Source organism: Passer montanus, unplaced genomic scaffold (assembly GCF_014805655.1).
Source record: "Passer montanus isolate IOZ18808 unplaced genomic scaffold, ASM1480565v1 scaffold42, whole genome shotgun sequence".
In the NCBI taxonomy this organism is placed as follows: domain Eukaryota; kingdom Metazoa; phylum Chordata; class Aves; order Passeriformes; family Passeridae; genus Passer; species Passer montanus.
In genome coordinates this window covers 984463-1003415 of record NW_024369041.1, presented here as the reverse complement: position 1 = coordinate 1003415, position 18953 = coordinate 984463, and the positions used below count along the sequence as shown (strand labels likewise).

Genomic DNA, 18953 nt, shown 5'->3' with positions numbered 1-18953 from the left:
CAAGCAGAAGTTCATGAATGGCTGCATGAGGAATGAGGGTGTTACCACACTGCAAAATTTCCACAGAGTTCCTTTCACTTGGAACTTCACTACTTACACTGAACATAAATTCACTTCATAAAAGCTGAGAAAAGAAAACAATTTGGATCTTGCAAATAGTTTCCCAACACTGAAAAAAATTGATATTTCCATCCAGTTTGCACTGTGTTTGGAGGAGAAATTATGTAGTAATTAGAAACTTCACAGAACATGGAGGTGAAGAAGAACTGGAAAAACTCCAAGAACTAAATGAACATTTTAAATAGCAAGGACTGACAGCAAAACGAAGGGAAGGCATTGAGCCCATCTTAGTTGTGAAAACTTATGACCAATTTAAAAAGTGACAGAATAGTGAAGCACTGGCCTCAGGGTATCAGAGAAAGCTCCAGTGACTAAGTTGTTTGCTTTGCAAAAGGTCTCACCCGAGTTTGCAGTGTGGCCAAAGAATGCTGGCAGTGGGTTGCCAAAGCCCTGCTTGCTGCAGAGCCTGGGGTGCTCAGCACCATTCCCCTTCCTGCTGTGGCCACTTGGGACAGCTCCCACGGGGATGGAGCAAGAGCTCCCTGCTGGGGAGGCTCTGCACTGGCCGTGCATGGCTTGGTGACAATGCCAGGCATTTTACTGCTAATAGGCTGCAGCTCCCTCATTTGCATGAAGGGTTATGGAATAAATCCCAGCATCTCAGCCACCAGTGTGAAGAAACTGTTCTAGCAAACACCAGGTTTTTATTGTCCTTTCCAACCTAACCTGCTCTGCATTCCACAAATATTTATCATAAACCAATCCTACAGCAAACACTTTTTCCCATTTCAATTTCTTCAAGTTCACTCTCAAAATAGGGATTTAATCAAAAGAATAATTTTAAGAATCCTCTAAAGGCAAGAAAATTCTGAACTTGACTGCACCATACAAGATTAATTTCGTACTATTGATCTTATAAGAGCTCTTTTGATAATGCTACAAATTATATGTTAATAGAAAGTTCAAATGTCCATTATATGTCTGGAAAAATTGTGATAATAAGGATAAATATGAGGACTATGGTCTAAAAGCACTTAAATAGAAGCCTGGTAATTTCCATTTTGAGAGGGATGTTTTTTTCCCTTAAGCTTTAGCAATAAGCCACTGAAAAATCAAAGACAAATCCAATAACAGCAATGAAATAATTCCAGAAGTAATAATTTTTAAAAAGGCTTGTTTTCTGACATTTTGGGAAAAAAATCACTGTCACATTCAAACCCTCATAGTGACTCTCTAAAGAGAAACAATATGAAAGGCATCTACTCCCCAGTTCCTTTTTTATCTCTGATACTGTATAGGCATACTATACCCAGAAAAAAATATACAATTCACTCTATTTAAGGTGCTTATTCATGAGCACACTCAGCCAGGTGAGAAAAAAATTCATATCTGAAAGTAGGTAGGGAAATTTAAGTACTTTCTTGAGGGAAAGGTGAAGACGAAGGCAGAGTAAGATAAACTGGAGAACTTCATAATAAATTTTAAAGGCACTACATTTTAATCCTTGAAATCACAGTTTTTCAGATTTCACTGAAATTCCTGACCAAACACTGTTCTCACTTCCAGTACTTGGTAGCACTTAGACTTGAGCTCTAAATGATTAAATACTTGAGATTGTGCATGAGAAATTTGTTTTACCTGTATTTTCTACTCGTTTTTCTATGCAAAATAATGGTATTTGATTTTTTTTTTTCAGAGCATCTTTATGCAAGTAGTCAGGAAGAGTTTAACTAAGATACCTACAAAAGAATGAAAAATTATCTTCATCAATCTGCCAGAGAAGAGAAATTGGAATTGTTACAGCTTAAAATTTTATGCAGGTTTTATTAGACTCTGTAGAAGCTTCTCAATAAAATTGATTGCTTTCCACCTACAATGGCTGGAGACACAATCCAGAAGGTGAAGCTATCATTCAGCTCTTATTGGCATTTTACATATTCAGGCTGTCTTTTGCTCTGTGGTTACAGAGTCAGATAGGAGTGTGTGCATAAATGAGCAGCTCTGGAAAGCAAAGCTGCATTCTCCCCACAGTCCCTGCAGGGCATCTTGTGTCAGGAGGATTCAGAAGAGAACTTGGTCAGTCTCCATCTGCCTCATAATATTTGAGCCACATGGAGTGAAAATCTATCCCAAATCAGCCTGCAACTGAAAGGCAATTTCTAATACCATGTTATGATAACCTGCTTCAAACACCTGATAAAACACTGGGTTTATTGCTAATCATATCCCCAGTGATATCACATTTCCAATGTAAAGAAACATAAGCATAGTTAGGAACACAGAGAATCATTCACTGCCTTTCAAATCTTTGCACTATCCTTTAATTTCTAGTCCCTTTCCAATACTCAGGTTAAATTCATACCTTTATGAGTTTACGTTCAATTATTAAAATTTATGAATACAAAAGGAAGGATGTTTATTTCAATTTGACTCTACAATCTCAAGTATCATTTTAACAAAATCAGCTAGTTCATTAAATCTTTATTCCCTGGAATTTTCCCTCGGTTGAGCCCGTAATACTTTAATCCTCCCCTAAAACACTTAAGATCTGGATATCTTTTAGCAGTGAACATTTACTGCTTTACAGATGGACAATGGTTAAGGCAAGCATTGTGTAAATGCATTATTACTCATGGATATGAGCTTAGCTTTCTAATTGGTGTACCTCTCTTCTCCCATCTGCCTGCCTTTGCTTTTTCCACACAAATAGAAAAATAATTTTTATTTAATTACATCTTTTATTGTTTTACTGACATTTTCCCATGTCATCCTTCAAAAATAGGAACAAACAATAACACTTTTTACTGGCTTTTGGACACCTCATTTACTCAAAGCCCAATTTGCTGCAGTTTGTTGAAGTCCATGAAAATAAGACATTTTGTTAAAGCTAATCAAGTGCCAATCTGCTTCCTGCTTCAAGAATAATTTATTCTTTGCTAGATAAACTTCTTGTTTATTTCTTAAACCTTCAGATTAACACGTTAATTACATAATTGCTGCACTTCTGCAGGGCTTAATTCTGCCAGAGCAAATGAGAGACTCACTAGAAAAGGGTTTGTATATTTCAGAGACTTTCAGGCCTCATACAGGGATCTATATAAACTGACAAGTCTAATTTTAACAAATTAATTAATTAATTGGGATGACATAGCAGATTGCTGTTAGGCTGTTCTGTTCGAATTTAGCTGACACTTCCCAATGGTCAGTATGTCCTGTATTCCAGAATTCAAAGAGGAAGGACAAGCTCCCTCCTATTACCAGAGATCTCTTCTGTGGGCCAGGTCTCACATTTACTGATTTCCATGAAAACAGAAGGAAAAAGACAAAAATGGCTCAAAGCAATCACAGTTCAAGAGAAAATGTTCTGACATTTAATAGTGTCTCCAGCCATTCCCATATAAATCAGTTCCCTCAATGTATTATCTGTGCATTATTAAAGAACTTCCTTTAAAATCATTGGCTTTTTCAAATATTTCAGTGAATAACTTTAGAAGCGGATTACTTTGATGGGGAAATAAGTTCTTTATCTCTGCCTGGTCAAGGTTGGGTTTTGCAAGGTCTTGATACAATTCAACTTTGCTCATACTCTTGGAAAAAAAAAAGTAATAGGCCCCCATCAATTTTCCATGTCCCTAACCAGAGCTTTATATAATGAAAATAAATATATACATTAAAGTATTGATAAATATATCTATTTAATATAAGATAATATCCAAAGGCTATTTCAAAGGAAAGGGCATTTCTTAGTAGCCATGTCTAAAAACAGATTTGATTTTATTTAAGTTGATTTGTTTTTTTAAGTTGAACAATTTTTTAATCTTGATGTTTATTGCATAAAAGAAGTGTGAACAGTACATTTTGATTACGATATTTCACTTCTGCTCCTCCTTTAAACCTGGAGATAATAACTGGATGTTATTCTTAGAAATAGAAGAAAAATTTAGAGTAACCACTGAGGTTTCCAGTATTTCAGTTAGTCATGGAAAAAAGCAAGTGACAGGTAAGAGAGGAAGGGTTGGAAACCCCAGAACAAGTTTCAGCTTCCTGCTTTTCCTCTATTTTTTTTTTGTTTTTTCTCCCCAGCCACAGCTCTTTCTTAGACCTCCTGATTAGACATTCAGGCTGCTGCACCATTCACTAGCTAGGTACAGCATTTACATTTAATTTTCTCTTATCAGAATCAGACGAAGTAATTACTTCTGTGTGTCTGGTTCTGGCTGCAAAGAGCCTGGCCTGGCTGTGAGCTGGCTGATGCACCTGCCTGTGCACTGGGGGCCTGGGCAGAGGTTTCAGAAAGCCTTTCCTACACAACTTAAAAGCCCCAGTTTGGGAACTAAGATTTTTAACTGGTATTCATGTACATGTTTTTCTTCCTGGAAATTAAACACTGAAAAGAAGAATGAAAGGGTTTGGGGGTTTTCATTCAATCACTCAATTCATGAGTATTGAGATAATGAAATAAAATGTTCTGCCTTCTCTTTGGGGAAGAATTCTAAATACCCCTAATAAACAGTCCTTATAATTTCTTACTCAATATACTATTCTACAAGGACTTAACTAAATGCTGTACTTTGCAAGATAAAGAAGCTCCACTGAAACAGTGATTAATAGAGAGCTAAATCTGAGGGAAAACCTCAGTATGGAAGAAAATGAACACTAGGCTGATATTAAGACTCTTTTGCCAGAATCCCCAACTTCAATGTACATGTTTATATAACACTTGAAAATTAAATATTCAATATCTAATCTGAGACCTGCATATGAATGCTGGAAATCCATCAGTTATGACCTCAACATCCTGAAAGCCCATGCCTTAAAAATAGCTGGAGAAGGAACTTAGAGCCAAAGGGAGTTTTCTGTGGAGTATTTAACTCTGTAGCACCAGTGATATTGAGCAAAGGTATAAATATCTGCATCAATAACAGATGGTTTGTAGTGAGAGTAGCTGGAAGAACCTAAAGAAAGGATTATACAAGCCATTCCTCTGTAGTACTCCACCAAGAACAGAAAAAGTTACTGAAAAGAGTAGAAAAATGTTTAGAGAGTTTCTGACATTCAATTGTCTTCAGAAATGAGTAGTGAGCATTTCTGCAGACATTTGTGACAGATCCTACTTGTTTGCCAGTGATAGAATTCATCAATACTAAATATAACTCAGCACAATGACACTCATTTTAGCTAATTTTGAAAGCAATCCTAGTTTGCATCTACATTCATAGCATTGGAAGAAATTCCTAAAAAAACCACTTCCTTTATATGACAGATAGTGAAAAAATATATATGCTACTCAGCCATCTGCAGCATAAATGTAGATAACTGGAAGGGATTTTTAAATAGGCATTTTTAAAATTTAACAGTGTCTGATTTGCAAAGCTATATTAAAAGGTCAGAAATAATGAGTGTCTTGCAATAAAATGCAGATTATGTGACACAGACAGTCATGTTACAAGTTTTAATAGCAGCTGACCATTATTGTTCTAGAGAAACAGCCATGTATTCAAATCCACCTTATTGTCAGATAAAATGTGTTGCTAGGTTGTACAGCAATGAAGAAACAAATGAAGGGCAATGAAGAAACAAAACTAGAAGAATGAGCAGATACCAGGCTTCAAAAGAATGGCTCTGTGGGATACAAAGAGGTAAAACATGGAGGTGAAATGAAGTGGAACAGAATCTATCTGCATTACGGATTGGACTCGGTGGGAAGGTGAGCAGCACTTCACTGTACAGCAGCAAATAAGTTAAACATCCCAGCAATGGTTTAATGCTTCAGAAATGAGCTTTCACTGTTGTTAAAAGTTCAGCTACACATTGTTTTCACCAGAACTTAAAAAACAGAAACTCCTTGTTTGTCTCTCCATTTTCAAGTCATGTCACAGTTTTAAATATGCTCAAGTGATATAGAAAAGTTTAGAGATCTTATGGCGTTTCAATTATGGATTTCCTTTGAAATTTTTTTAACAGATCCAGTATTGTGCTTTCACTTTCTCTAATAAATTTCTTCTTTTCAAAGTCTATGCACATGGAGAATCAATTCACACTTTGGAACAAAGAAACACTTAACAAGAAGTCTAAAAAGGTAGAGTTTGTTTAAATGATATGTCATTTGCACAGACTTAAAGAACAAAAAAATAATATTTTACCATAAAAATGAATGGTAATTTATAACTAACACAGCCTGCTGGAAAAAAAAGAAAAAAAATTCCTATTTTTTAGGCAAATGTCATGCCATATTTTATTTAAGGTGTGTCTTCTGTTCTGGTCTCTTCCTTCTCTATTACTCCCACTATAAAATGTGCTCATCTTATTGGTGATCAGAATTTTAAGCCCATCTGGGAGACTGAAAGTGTCGGAAATTCAATACTGAATTCAACACATGGAGGTGAAATGTGAACTTCAGCTTTCCTCAGAAGATACACATGGAGGACATTTTTCATCTTCCACCCTGAGAGCTATGTAGAACCTAAATGCTGTATGACTTTACTTCTCTAATAGATACATTTCCCTGAAGAAAAGATCTGTGGAATAAGGATGCCATTTGTTTACAGGCTTATCAGGAAAAAAATAAATCTGGAGAGACCAACTGTCTCCTGATATTTTGAGTATTTCACATGTTTGACATCATTGCTGGTACAGCACCACCTACCTCATTTGGCATTTATAAATGTGAGAAAATGTACAAAAAGAATTGTATTAATTTGGAGTACAGGAAACAAACATGAAGGAATAAAATCCACGGCCCTTTATCTACTCTGATGGACTAACTATAAAACTAATTTGTCAAAAATTAAGCACACATTTGGTACCACAGGAAAAAAAAAACTCTCTGAAATTTGATCAGTCTGCAAAGCCAGGATTTTCATGGGAGTGGGCTGTTCCAAGTCACCTCGGACATATGCAGTGTTACCTTAAAATCCATAGTAAATCCAAATTTTAGTGTCACCCTTTAAAAAACCCAAAAATCCCAAACAGTTTTCATAGTGATTTATAGATCCAAAAAATCAAGTCAGAAAATAATGGATTTTACATGAAACTGGCATTGGGGAATGAAGTCTTAACTGACAAATAAAAGAAGGTTAATTAATTCAAATGCTGTTACAATATGTGCTCAGCTAAGGAAGTATTTGAAATTTTATGAGCTCTTAAATAGAAAGAAATTTTACTGTAATGCCCAGTAGAAGTCGTCCCTCACCCTCTAAAACTTAAATACTTTGTAAGGAAAGACAAAATTTCTCATGAGACCAGTCCAAGGATGGGAAATGACCTGCTTAGGAAATTAAGAATCACCTGTCTTGGTGATCACAATTTCCCTGGAAAATACATCAAAGTAAAGGTCTTATGACCAAAATCAATTACTAGAAGACAGAACTTCAAAACAAAGATACTCCACTTGACTTGCTGCACCCTCTTAGAAGAAAGGATGGGAGTGTTATGACAATCATAAAATAACAGAACATACCCTGAAAGCTGCTCAGGTGTCCTGCTGGGAGGTGACATACACATATGTCCTACTCCATACACCTGGTATAAAACACTGAACAACTCATGGGCCTGATCATGAATTGTTCAGTATTTTATTTGTTGTTCAGTTGTTCAGTATTTTAATTGCATATTACAATTCCACAGTTACAGGGAATTAGGAAATACATTACATTTGCCACTGCTTCTTCACCGGATGGTGTATGTCCAACTCAGCAGGTCTTATGCAGTTCACAATTCATCTCAGAATCCATTATTCCCTTCCTGCAGAAGGACTGTGCTTTCCTAAGTGTTTACTTTAAAACTCAGATATTCAGCTGAGAATGAAGTGGGCCACGAAGAGCCCGTTCACTATGAACTGACGTCAGGCTTGACCAAAGAATAAGAATAGTGAGTATTACTTTCTTCTCCCACCTTTCTGTATCTAAGTAGCAGGTGGTGTGAAAAAGAGAAGAGAAGAAAGGCTGACCCTCTCTCACTTGACCCTGACACATGCAGGCACAGTTGTCATGTACAGGAGAGTTGCTGGTCTCCACTGCTCCCCAGAAATGGCAGAAAATTACTTCACTGAAGAAGTCCAAAGACAGATGTAACCTGCCACGCTCCTGCACAGAGCTTACAGGAAACCCACTGTCTCCAATAACCATGGATTTTATTCAGTTGTATGCTCAAAGGACTGTTTTGAAGGATTTTCTCAAACTATTTACATAAAGTCAATTAAACTGTCTTTTAAAATAAATAGTTCAAAAATGACACTTTCCAGCAAACCTTAATGATTTTGCAATATTAACTTCTCATGCTGCAGTGTATCCCAGAAGATTGGTTTGCCATAATTAAACACGGTGTATTTAATGTACTGCTGAGTGTGAGGGATAGGATGGGCACACTCCTCAGAGCTGCTGAAACATGAAGCACCCAAGGTCAAATGTTGACATTTAAGTTTTAACTGAGGAGTAGAAATGCCGGTGGAAAATGCATTATTTTCAGCACTGGCACAACAGCTGAAAATAGCTATGTTGTTGTCTCTTTAAAAAATATTTTGCTTATTTAAATGTGGAATCTCCAAGTCCATCATCGTTAAGTTTCCATTTGCACAGCATTCTGCCCAATGTTTCTAGTTCTTTTTAATGCACCTCCATATTGGGCTGAAACAAAGTTCTACAGGAGGGTCCAATTTTTTTCAATTATCTGCAGTATGATGCCAGATTTGTTATGTGCCACTTCATTTCATTTACTGCTATTTACTGTCCTCCAGCTGTCAGCATCAATGTTTATTTTCTACCTGCTTGCTGCCAAGCTGCATTTCTAGAGCTGTTATGCATCTACATTTCACCCACACTGCTCTTTTCATCATTATTTGTAGCACCATCTATAAACATGAAATCCAACCTTCAAATGTCAGGCAGTTATCCACAAAAGGGTACCCAAATCGCTAAATGCAGGGTTCTCCCCTCATCTCTTCAGAGATTTGATTTAGTTTGACACATCATGCAAATAATATCCAAATACACACTGAAATTAATGTGAAAAAGAAAACATTTACTCTGTTCCCTCAACCAGGCTTCAGCAGTAAACATGATTGTCACCAACATTATGTTGTTTTGTCCCTTGCTTTCCTCAAAGAGTTGAACTTGTAGTATTCCCAAAATAAACAACCACTCAACAACCTACAGTCATAATATTTACTTGTTTAACACTTTAAAACATCAGCATGCAATGCTTAGAATACTGAAAGCAATTCAGAACATTAAATAACAAATCACCGCTGCCTTCAAACAAAAAAAATAAAAATAAATCAGTTAAACATAATTTCTATGTATTCCATTACAAATTGCACACAGTCAACAGAGGTGAGAAAGCCTCATAGAGCTCAAATTTTGACTCCTACGTCTTTCACTGAGGCTTGAAATTTATCATGGATTAATTAAACATTAAAACAATCCAAGTGACCCAGGCCTTGAGTCTAATTCAAAAGAGACACATCTACTCTAAAACACCCTTGCCCTGGTGCACTGCACAGTTGTAAGGCTGGGGGCACTGGTGCCTGGAGAACACAGCAGGACAGAGCTGCACGGAGCATTTATGACAGGAACCGGCAGCATGGAGAAAAAGCAGACATGATTCTGGACAAACAAGGCCTCCCTCATGTGTGAAATCAACTCAAATGATATTTCACAATTGAAGGAAATATTTTTCTTCCCTTAATACTTGTCAACCTTTATTAAGACATGATTTTCATCAGCAGTGCTTGAATTGCATGTGTCTGACACATTAATTTATCTGTAAAGGTCAGAGCAACACCAGGCCCAGAGGAGGCCTGCCTAGCAAGGGGGATTTCTTGTACACAGGAGCACAAAAAACACAAGCAGACTATTTTATTTTGGAGTGCACGACTACAGGGAACAACAGAGCAGCTGCTGTGCAAGTTTTAGGAACACAATGCCATATCAACACAATTATATGTTAACTTCAATTCATATTTAAGAGATTGTGTCTATTTGACCCCAAGGTTGCATTGCTTCAGGAGTCTGCTATCCATGCAGCTTGGGAATATCTATGAGAACGGATGTAATATAGGAAAGAAAAAAAATAAGGACTGAAAAATGCAAGATAAAAATACAGGTCAAGGACCAAAAAAAATTAACCAGTGCATTTTTTTTTTCCTTGATCCTGTATTGGAAGTATCATCTCACTGTTTTGATATCATATACCTTTTAATGCTAGTATTACAGATTTTATAAATCTAGAGAAAGGTAATGTATATTTGAGTCAAAAATGAAATTCAACTATGAAATTAAACTATGCCTACTTCTTTCCCCTACTTTAAGATCTTTATTATTATTATTCCCATAGTAAACACTTCTTTCAAACATAAGATTGTTAGTTTGAGGTGTCCAGTATGATAAGAAGCTTTTTAATGCTAGTATTACAGATTTTATAAATCTAGAGAAAGGTAATATATGAGTCAAGAATGAAATCAGACTATGAAATTAAACTATGCATACTTTATTTTCCCCCTTACTTTAAGATCTTTATTATTATTCCCATGTAAACACTTCTTCCAAACATAAGATTGTCAGTTTGAAGTGTCCAGTATGGTAAGAAGCTTTTTTTGACACAATATATCAACAATAATCTGATATCTCTGTCACTTTAGTTTGAAGATGATCCTGTTAGAGTAATTTCTTCTTGGAAAAACAGTGACATTCTTACAACAAAGCTTGTGATCAATAGCTTCCAGTATGGTAAGAAGCTTTTTTTGACACAATATATCAACAATAATCTGATAGCTCAAATCTGCTGCAATATCTCTGTCACTTTAGTTTGAAGGTGATCCTGTTAGACTAATTTCATCTTGGAAAAGCAGTGACATTCTTACCACAAAGCTTGTGATGAACAGCATAATGTAGCCAATAGCCACATGAAGGTCAAATACAGGGAAAATTAAAAATATTCAGATGTGCTGCTAGCAATCCTGAAAACCCTGCAGATAGTTTACTCATTATACATCTGGAAGACTGCTCCTGTGAGGGCATACTAGACCTAGGTCCTATGAAAATTAATGTTCTAAAGCCTTTATAGGCCAATTGATAAGGTAAACTACAGAAACATAGTGAGAAATTTATTATAGACATCATAACAGATGCACATACTCATACTGTTAAGGAGTATAAATAGGGGGTTTACAGTACTTCTGTAATTTTGGCATTTCTACTCCCCAGAGCTCATCTTAATGTTTTAATTTTCTAACTTGAGAAGTTATATTAATAGTTTCTGTCTTGCTTCTGTATAGAGAAATTTGCTTCTGTAAAGAGAAGTTTGCCTGTAAAGAGAAGAACAATTTCTCATGTGGAAATACTGTATTTATCAATTTTGTTATTTATTTGAGCGTTTCTTCAGATTATTAATGTTGTCTATTATGTGCTTTTTATCTGAACTAAGATATTTTGTGACTGAAACAACAGATTAATCTTATGCTTTTCTTGGACAGCATTCTTTTTGTATTTATAATTTCCCTTTAGGAGTGGACATAGCTGATCATCATCATTAACTGTTGGGAGATCTTTATACAGAGAAGCACTTGCTTAGACAAAATGATTCTTAAAATGCCCAAAGCAATGTATCACCTCTAGGGTCCCTGCATTTGTTATCAGAACTGAGACAGGAGAGGGAAAAGAGAGCAGGGAAGGAACCATCCAGGGAAGTCTCAACCTTTACACATTTCTGACTCTTCTGTAACTTTACTAGATTTACAAACCAGCTGAAATTTCAGCTGAGTGCTGAAATTGCTCCCTAAGGCCCCATAAAGGTTGGCCAATATGTGCTCAAATTTAATAGCAGATATTGTCTCCTGTCACTGAGCAACCGAGATATTGCCCCACACATTCCCTCAGGTTTGCTGCCTGAAAAAAACTAAAAAACCCAGCAAAATAAAAAAAACCCCAGCAATAGAAACGGTGTCTTTTATAGTATAAGTGTCCTCCTAAAGGAAAAGTAAGAAACCAAACCAGAACATGCCAAAACGATGATTTATCTTGTACAGAAGCTGGAATTCCATGGTGCAAATAAAGCTTTCCTGTAGCATATTATATAAATTAAATAATATTTTAAACAGGAACCACCACCACCCAGAACCAAAGAAACAAAGCAAATTTTGTAAGTTGACTGGTCCCTCCACTGAACAGAGTGGTTTTGGTCTATAAGATATGACAAAGACATCTTACCACACATTACATGTTCTTCAGTCATTACACACATTTCCATTAATACTTCTTTTGACTTCTAGATTTGCTACCAAAATTTTCCAAGCTTGGGATTTTGCATGCAATCTTTCAATTTTGGAGCAAATATCTTGATGAGGGTGAAGATCCCTCAATTATATCCAAGTTTCAGGAAATGACAGACAAGATTGATTTGAAGACAAGATTGATTTCTCACAAATTTCTGTGGTGGCAAGACTGAAATGAAGATTTGAGGCCAGTCTCCCACATTTCATTTTCCTCTGGAAGTTATCCTTTTAAAGAAAAAATAGAATAGCCAATTACAAAGAGCAATACTTTTAGAAGAGTGTACTTTACCCCAAGTTCACCTCCACTGCTGTAATAAACCATGTAACATTTCACACCTTTCTGAGATGCAAATTCAGTCCTTGTACAGTTGTAGCCTCTATTTCAGTGTGTCAGAGGGCTGGCTCTGCTCTGCACAGTGAGGGGGTGTGTGCCATGTGCACTCCCAGGGATGTGGCACTCTGCCTGCTGGGGACCACAGGGGGCCCTGCAAATAAATGCACTGACACCTCAGTCAATCACATTACATGAAAGGGCTTATTCGAAACTTGAATACTCAAAAAAACTCCTCATCCATTTAGGGAAAAGACCAGAGTGAATTTGCAGATTCTGAAGCTGTAGAGAACCTATAGGAAGACTCTGATGTTCTGAGATACCTTCAGTTATCAGATATATAAATGTAAATAGCTCATTACATCTAAAGAGACCATAACAGATGAAATGCAGATCTTGTCAGAATAGTAACCAAAAAAATCCACAGGTCACTCCATCCAATAGGAAAATAAATAATAAGCACGTTAGTTTAGATGTAAACTAAAGACCAATATATTTGAGGGTGGGGGGGGGCACCCCTGAAAGTTGTGTGTGCTTCTGTGTAATAAAACCTGACTTTGAAGAGCTTTGAAGCTCCTCTCTTGCCAGCCTGCAGTGCTTTGATATAAACTGTGGAAAACTCAATAGCCACATATATTTGCATATGCACAACTCTATACTTCTCTGCAAGTGAATTTCTCCTGTAGAGCTCAACCCATACATTTTCTTCCACGCACAAATCAGATATATAACTAAAGAAAGATTTTTCCATTTCCTGTTCTCACAACAGATGACATGAGAAATTAGTTCCATGGCAGATGAGCACCCTGGCAGCACTTTGATTTGTCACAATAAATAAGACTCCTGTAGAGCCTAATGTATTAAGTAGATGTCAGCACTGACAAAAAGAGTTAAAGAGCTCCCTCCAGAACAGCAGTGAGTATTTGCATGTTTGGACCTTCTTCAAGCTTCTAAATGGGGATTTGAATCAATTAATGTTTTTTGGCAGAAGCATTCAGGTCATTATATGGTTGCTTTTAAAAGCTCTTTTAACTAGGGATGGTGAACAAGTATTAGGGTGTGTATGTTGACTTTAATATGCTTAGGATTGCATTGGAATGATTGGGAAAAAACATACCTTCCATCCACACAAAGTTTAACTGATTTCCCTCATTCTGACCTACCCCTTATCCCTTTTCCACTGTGTCTTTAATTTTGATTTAGTCACACATTGCAAAATGTTTGTATACCCTACAACATTGTTTTTGAAGTGAAAGATGGTTTTGGAATCCTTTGTCATCCTGACAAAGACTGCACTTGCAGGAGTTAACAGGTCACTACAGTCAGCCATCAAAAGTACGGTTCAAGAACTGAAATGCATCACCTGCTAAGTATTTCTCTGAAATTGCCAATATTTGTTTTATTGAATTACAGAGCCCTTTGAATTTGTCATTAAACTACATCCAAGAAAGGCAACTAACTGATAATTCTTCTGCAAATGCTTTCATAACAAAGTATTTGCATTTCTAGGGTTAGATCGCAACTGTCTATATTGAAATCAATCAGATTTAAATGAAAAAAGGACATTTTAAATGAATCTTAAAAGTGACACAGTATTAAGCAGCAGATCATCCAGAAAAACAAAGCTTCATCCTAAAGCCCACTGAAAGATTTGAAATGCTCAGATCTTTGAATCACTCTGGATTTGCAGAACTTCTTATATATGATATGATTAGTAGCTGATAATTAAGAAAAAGATATTTCAGGGCTCTTGCATTCCTTTTTTGTGTGAATGAATAGAAATAAGTACTGCTGCCTAATGCAGCTGCTTGTAACAGCAGCTTACTATTGTCACAGGCCATAAACCATAGTTAGGTAAAGTAAGGCAAGTCCTACCCAGAAACTGCTCTAATGAATCACAGAAATAATCAGAAGGGTAAAACTGATCAAATGTTTTTAAAAAAGGATTTCATTTGTAGGTAAATGTTCAGCTTTGTTGATGGGTAAGAATCTTCACGAGTGATTAGCAGCATGACTCTGTATGACATTGACTGAAAGGAAATTTACCATTATTAAACTGGGAAGTTCTCAAAAATGAAACAATCAAAACTTTTTTTTTTAATAAAATTTTTTCTTAGAAAAAAAAAACCACTGTTCTGATGAAATGCAGGACTTTTGTCTGATGAATTTGACTTTGAGGTCTTTGCAAATAAACTTATTTTCTTTTCCAACTCAACTCAGGTCTCTTTTTTTGCTTTGCTTTCCCCATCACCCCAGATGTTAAGCAAAATACAGCTCTGAATTTATGTACAGCTCTATTTCTACATAGATTTAATGCACTGAGTTTTATAATCATTTCACTTCCATGATTTCAGAAAATGCTCTAGGCATGGAAACGCTATGACAGCAAATGCAGTGAAAAAACAAAGTTAGGAAAACTGGTTTTCTAGCCATCATGTTAAAAGAGTTCTCAGACAACTGAAACAAGACAGCTGACATAAACTGATGGTGCTTTGCTGACTCCCAAGCCAGCTGTGTTGATTTGTACACACGGAGCTCCTGACCCACTGTTTCACCGGTCAATACAATTTTACAGCTATTTCTGCCATCCTGATGAGGCAAGTCTCCAGTCAAGTTACACTCCATTAAATGGATGCCATCCATACACAGCTAAACCAGGCCTTCACAATAAAATGGGAATAAACTTAACAGAGCAGATACCCACTGCATACTGAGGACTAATTGGGTTTGCATAAGCTCCAGTGGGACACAAAAAGAACATCTCTATAGTAACCACAGCCTTGCTGCTGGTTTTGCATTAAGCTGACACTACTTTTTGTCAGCTGGTGCAAACCAGGTCCCCAGTGCCAAGAGACTGGTACAAGTGCCACCTACTCTTTGCAATAGAGGTTTCCTAAAAGGCTGCATCTTTTTTAGCTTTACCTATATTGCCAAAGTTTTACCTGTGGGGAAAAAAAAAACAACAAACAATCCAGAAAAACATCAATGTATGATACAGAAAAGCTCATCGTGGTTATGGACTTCCTAAAGTTCAGCTGCCTCATGGCACCCAGCTCCATAAACCACCGTGCACATAGGCACATGCAGCCAGGACCATATGCATGCATCCAAGCAGGTGGGGATCAGTGTGGGTGTGTAGGCTTCCCTCAAAGCCCTGTAAGGCAGAAAAGCAGTACCCTCACTTTGCAATGGAAAAATGAAAGGTAGGACAGCTAAAGGACAGATTTCGTGGCCTTTTTTTTTGCTTATTTGAGATCTCCTCCCTGGCTGAGTTCAGTATTATAAAAATGAATACAGCTGATTTATCCTCAGCAAGCCAAACTCCTTGGCAGTGATAACAAGGTCTCCCAGTCAGGGTTTTCATGGAAAACCAGTTTTAGTCACTTCTGAGGCCAAAGAGAAGTTATTATAACTCCACAGAAAAGATGGTACACCAAGTTTCACCAGGAACGTCTGCAGTGTTCTAAACTATTGCAGCAGATATCACAGATTTAGCACCATTTTGCGAAGTTTTCCTTCTAATCAGTATCTCTTCTATCGCCAAAGAGAAGTTATTATAACTCCACAGAAAAGATGGTACACCAAGTTTCACCAGGAATGTTTGCAGTGTTCTAAACTATTTCAGCAGATTTCACAGATTTATCACCTTTTTGCAAAGTTTTCCTTCTAATACTGATTAGAAGGAAAGTATCTTTTCTCTTTGGGGAAATGAAAACTCACTCTGGAAACGGAGTCAATTAAAAAAGTATCTTTTTGCGTTCCTTCTAATCAGTATCTCTTCTATCTGGGGAAATGAAAACTCACTCTGGAAACGGAGTCAATAAAAAAAGTATCTTTTTATACCTTGTGATAAAAGGCAAGATTTACCCACTTTTCTGAAGAAAGTCACTAAACAAATCTCAGCAAAACTATTACCTAAAGTACTGGGAAACAAACTTTTTTAAAAAGGCTTCACAAATTATTTACAAGTGGCAAGAGCAATTCAAAAAACCACACATATATCAGTTAAATATGCCAAAGACCACCAAAATGAAGAGGAATACAATGCAAATATAAATGCAATAAGCATTTACATCCAATTTCATACCAAAAAAAGGCAGTGATTTGAGACTATATAAAGAAGAATTTAATTCAACAACGAAGAGGGAAGATAAAAATAGCTTAAAAAATCATTTACCAAACCTTTTTTTTAAATCTATCTGTAAATACTTTATAGGCACGTACTTCAAAAAGTTTCAAGTCACCAGTGGAAAAGATGTTAGTTCAAATGCATCAATATAACATTGGAAAACAAAGCATTTTCAATCCTAGAGAGAGGGGGACTATAAGCACTGCTGAAACAAATGACAATAATACTGTTTAGACAGGGCACATATAGATCTGGGCAAAGGCAAACTTATACTCGATTATCTACTTCTCAAAGTCCTACAATTATTTCAGAACCAGAGCTGGCTCAGATACACACATGGGAAATTTTGAAAATCTCAACTGAATGTCCTGACTTGGACTCCTCAGACAACATGATAACAACCAGAAGGAGAAGCCAGCTCATCTGGGCACTGTGCTGGACACCACCTGTACCTGCTCCCAACACCATGGCAGGTGCCAGCCAGGTGCAGCACAGCCTCAGGTGCTCAGGCCTCCCTGCAACCCCAGCCTGTTTAACATGAAAACTCTGCCTTGTGTAGTTTTCAGTCCTTTCTTCCATCCCAACTAAGAGAAGCACGCAGTGTCCCTCTTGTCTCATCTAATTACTACAACAAGGGTCTAGCGGCCTGTGCCACAGGAGCAAAGCCACAGGGACAGCATGTTGTATACACTTGTGTCTATATTAGCTTAATTAAGTTGCTGTGCACTGAAATCACAGGAACACCTCATGCAAGCTCCTCCTTTGGTTGATGAGCAAACAACAACATAGAAATCAACAAAAAAAGTACAAAATTCAGAAGCTAATGCCACCAAAAAAAGTGCAGGAACGTGCGAGGACTTTTTCCTCATTGCTAGAAATTTCACAACAGACTAAGAAGCAACAACATTACCTGTAACTGCTCTGAAGATTAAGAGGTGTCACAGCCCATGTCACAGCTGAGATGGCCACCAGACAATTCCAGGAGGCCTCAAGCACCAGCCCATACAGAGTACCACCATCCCACTTCAGAAGGCTTCAGGGCTCTGCCTTTCTTGGTTTTCAGCCCAGCCTTTTATCCCCTCACGTTGATGCACGGCACCTGTGTGCCCTGAGCTCCCTTTGGTGGTTGGTCAGTGCCCCCGGCACCCCATGGCTCTTTAGCTCCAATGTGATTCACCTGTCCTGCACAGCTGTGGCCCATTGGGATGAGGCTCAGTCACAGCCCCACCCCAACCACCACAAACTCTGTGCCTACAGAGAGTTGCCTAATTGAGTGAAGTCCTAGAAAACAAGTGCTTCCTGCACATACTGTTGTTTGTCTGTCTCTGTTGGGCAAGCCCTGCTGTGCCCTGGTGGGAAATGGGACTCAGGCTGGAAACCACGTGCAGAGAGAGAATTGTAGGTGATTCCAGTGTGCTGAGCAGAGATCACACACTGCTGGCCTTGCCACGTTATCGTTTTCTGTAGGGGAGTGGGGGAATAAAAAGCAAAAAAACCACGTTTGCTAGTAGCATTTGTATTGTAGTGAGACACGCTGAGCCTGTGTGGGGATATTTCTTACATGTGTTCAGCCACACTGGTGCTAATTTTAAACTGCAGTACATGGCAAACAGATGGAGAAGGGCAAGAGACATAAAAGTCTTTTGGTTCATGGATAACACAAATGTTCACGGGCAGGCATTTGAGCAAGGATGAGTTTTCTAAAAGAGGATTAAGACAACTCCAGAAATGGACGGGGAACAATCCAAGTAATAGCATGTTGTGAAAATGTAAGAACACCATTCATTCTGCACCGAATGAGAGAGGATTTTCCTGAGAGAAAAAATACAATCATATGATTAAGACAGCATGGAAAACATGTTCACAAGGATCAAATTAAGATTGCACTGATACAGTCTAATGTTTCAATGCTTATTCACACAAACATCATGCCATTTTTTATAAAAGTGGAAAGTGGAATAGTGAAATAAAGAGGATTGCAGAGAATAATTGCTGCACTTTTGTTGTGATGTGTATATATCCTGTGAATTTTTATGCATGGTTTAGTATTCCAAGAGAGGGTTATTTCTATGATATAATTGCATTCTTAAATATATAGATGAGGGAGAACTTTAGTAGATGTTCTAACTATTTGTATAAATGAGTCACAAAAGTTGTTAGAACAT

The 18953-nt window shown here is 37.2% G+C and overlaps 1 long non-coding RNA gene across 1 annotated transcript; it reads right to left on the bottom strand.

The window, feature by feature from the left end:
* Positions 1–12217: 12217 nt before the first annotated feature.
* LOC120507301 lies at positions 12218–17827 on the bottom strand. The gene is made up of 3 exons (XR_005628721.1): positions 17699–17827; positions 12665–12813; positions 12218–12553 (listed from the first exon to the last, which is right to left on the bottom strand). It is a non-coding gene; the product is annotated as an uncharacterized LOC120507301 (long non-coding RNA).
* Positions 17828–18953: the final 1126 nt, after the last annotated feature.